Below are 3,587 nucleotides of genomic sequence, written 5' to 3'. Positions count from 1 at the left end.
CCCATAGTTGTTTTATCCACTCATCTATTTATGGACACTTGGGCTGCTTCCATATCTTGGTGATTGTAAATAATGCTGCAATGAACATAGGAGTGTTTATGTTCTGTCAAATTAGGAAAACATTATCATTTTCAAGAGCCATCCCATTTGTTGATATTTAGGGACTCTTTAGACATTCTCAAAAAGAGTAAATCTCTAGCCACTAAGAACTCAAGTCTCTTCTTCTTCCAAGGAGAATTCTTAGGGATCTAAGAATGTGTCCATGTGGATAAAAATAATACTTAATTGTAATTAAGTTAAATGCTTATGTTATCAAAGAATGATCTGGTTCGGAAGCTTGGAGAGGTGCTTCTCAGAAAGTGAACGAATGTGTGATGACCTTAGAAAAGAGGGAGGTAAAAGAACTGGAAGGAAAAAAAGAAGAGAACAGGGTTTTGGAGGCTCTGTGACTCCATATAGGAACAGAAGTCAGGGAAGAGATGGGGAGAATTGGGACCTGGCTAAATGAAATGCCATCTGAGCTCAGGGAGAAGAACCATGTGACACTGACCACAGACATTCACTAAGACCTCAAAATTCTGAGGTCACCAGTTGGGCTGATGGTTCAAGGAAGGAGGAGAAAGTTTTTCCTAAGGCAAAGTGAAATGAATAGCCACTTCCTACATTCCCAAAGACCATGGAAAGTGAGCTCATTAGGGTTCTGAGGATAGAAATAAGGTTGGCTATCAAGAAAAGCCAGTGACCTCAAGGTTGGGGTAGAAGAAATGGGTGAGTAATGGCCATATGATTTGTGAGGCCTCATGAAAAATTAAAATGCGGAGCCCTTTGTTCAAAGATTATTAAAAATTTCAAGATGCAAGAAATGAGCATTAAGCCAAGTGCAGGCCTTTCTGAGCAAGGGGCCCCTACAACTTGTACAGATTGCAAACTCATGAATCTACCAGTGAAGAAACTGATTATATTACTTACTTATTGCTGGAGGAAAAAAAAATACACCCTATCTTTAAAGACAGGAACATCAAAGATATCATGGACATGTCTTTAAAACTTCTCCCACATGCAAAATGGACTCACCTCCCAGGACCCCTCAAAAGTTTCATCTTTTTATGTTATCAACTCAAAATCTTAGACACTGGTATCTAAATCAAGTCCAAGGGAGCATGACCAAAAGCTGTTTGTCTATTGCTACATAACAAATTTTCCCCAAATTCAGTGCATTAAAATAATAAACACTTCCTGTCACAGTTTCTGTGGCCAAAAATTGAGGAGCAGCTTAACTAGGTGGTCTGGCTCAGAAACTCTCATGAGGCTGCAATTCTCTGTGGCTGAACAATCTACTTTCAAATGACTATTGGCAGGAGGCTTCAATTCCTAGCTGCATGGGTTCTTCCTTTGGTCTACCTGAGTGGGGAAAAAGGCTCTCCCCGAAGTAGGTGATCCAAGAAAGAGAACGGGAAGTTGATGCCTTTTATGAACTAATTTCAGACATCACACACCATCACCTCTGCCATATTGTTTCTTAGAAGCAAGTCACTAAGCCCAACCCCCACTCAAGGGAACAGTAACTAAGCTCCACATCTGGAAAAGAGAGATATCAAAGAATGTTGTAACCAATTTTAAAACTACCATACTGAACAGTTCAGTACTTATATGGAGCTTTCTTTCACTCAAAAACACTTCCTTATAAGAATATTCTTCGTTGTATAAAAGGCAATAATAGATAGAATATTTAAGAAATCACCAGAGATTGGGGAGAGACAGATGAGGAGAAGCACAATGGATCAAGAAATCTGTGGGGAAACCTAGAAGCTAAAGGGAGAAAATCCTCAGAAAGTACTTAGGTACAGATTAAAAAAAGATAAGATACAAAAGTGAAACAATTATCAGGCAACACTTCTAATAGAGATTATAAATCAAAAAAGCCTTTAAAATATAGTGGAAATAACACTAAATTTAACATCAGGAATCTTGAGTTATAGTTTTGACTTCACAATATTCTACCTGTGTGATACTCAACAAAGCGTTTTGCCACTTAGAGAGAGAGAGAAAGAGAGAGAGAGAGATTAATTGTATGAGATTGTATCAGCCCTAATTTTTTCACAGGATGTTCTAAGGAGCAAATAATATGTAGCAAGAGCCAAAGTTGTATATCTACAATGAATCAGAGATCTAGATATATCTTTCTATACCTGTAGGAAAAAACCTATACCTCAGGGGTTGCAATGGGCTGAATGTTCGTGTCCTCTCAAATTCCTGTGTTAAAACTAATTCAATGTAATGTTATCTGGAGGGACCTTTGGTAGGTAATTAGGTCCTGAGGATGGAGCTGTCATGAATGGAATCAGTGCCTATAAAATGAGGCCAGAGAACTAGCCAGCCCTCTGCCAAGTGAGGAATCAATGAGAAGACAGTAGTCTGCAACCTGAAAGAGGGCTCTCACCAGAACCTGAACACGATGGCCCCCAGCTTTCACACTTTCAGCCCCCATAACTGTGAGAAATAAACTTCTGTTGTTTATAAGCTACTTGATCTGTGGTAATTTGTTTCAGCAGCCCAAACCAAGAGAAGGATTAAGAATTTCCAAGCAATCAGGAAAAAAAAAGACCTGTCAGTTGGCACCTCCAGCAGAGCATTGAATAGGAGGAAGGCAGACTCCCAATCAATCCCACGGCTTCACCCTATCTAGGGGCTTAATCTCCTCTGTCAGCTTCACCTTAAAAAGTCCTAGGATAAAACCCAGAATATTGAATCTTGGAATCCTTGAATTTTATGTCCATATCTGGACCTAATAACTGCGACCAGGTAGGCACAGTGTTGTGGTTAAGCAGTAGCCATCCTAGACTGTTGGGGGCCCAGGCACCAGCAACATATAGGACAGACTAGCCTCCACGCAGGTATATTAGAACATGGGAACAGAGAAAAGGGAATGTCTAAGAGAAAGAACTGCCTATCTGAGAAGAAGAGGAAAGGAACTCTGAGCAAATACAATAATAGTTATATGTTTCGGGTGTGGGGGAGAAAGAGAGAGAGAGAGAGAAAGAGAACATACTCAGGCAAAATAAAAAGCTGAGGTCATTGAAGGGAACTGAAAATATAAGGTCAGTCCATCCCATACCCTAGTTTCATAACATTAAAAAAGGTGCAGGGAGAGAGTGCTGTGCCCTCTGAATTTGACCACAAAAAAGCTACTGGCCTCCCAAGATGAGTTTTGTCAACTGGGAAGCATTTAGGGTAGGTAAGAATGACACCAAGCCCTGGAAAGGGAGCCACAGGTAGCAGGAATGAGATAATCTAGCCAGGGGAGACAGGCCCTTATGGACTGTCGGGATGACTCTCTAGATACGATTGAAGGTAGCTGGGAATAAAGACAGAAGAGACATCGCTATTGCTGCTGAGTCAGAACAAAAATGTAACATTGATTTATGCCTTAATTATATTGCCTGACTGTTGTTGGTTGGGAAACCACTGACTACTGAATAATAATGCCAAAGAGCTAAATAAGTATCAGTTTTAGAAGTGATAGCAAACATCATTGAAAGGAGGCAGAAGGCAACCAACACTTATACAGCAGCTGTTATTTCCAGCTC

Source organism: Furipterus horrens, unplaced genomic scaffold (assembly GCF_987537825.1).
Source record: "Furipterus horrens unplaced genomic scaffold, mFurHor1.1.pri manual_scaffold_3, whole genome shotgun sequence".
NCBI classification, from domain to species: Eukaryota; Metazoa; Chordata; class Mammalia; order Chiroptera; family Furipteridae; genus Furipterus; species Furipterus horrens.
The sequence above is the reverse complement of the archived record's forward strand: the minus strand, read 5'-3'. Positions refer to the sequence as shown.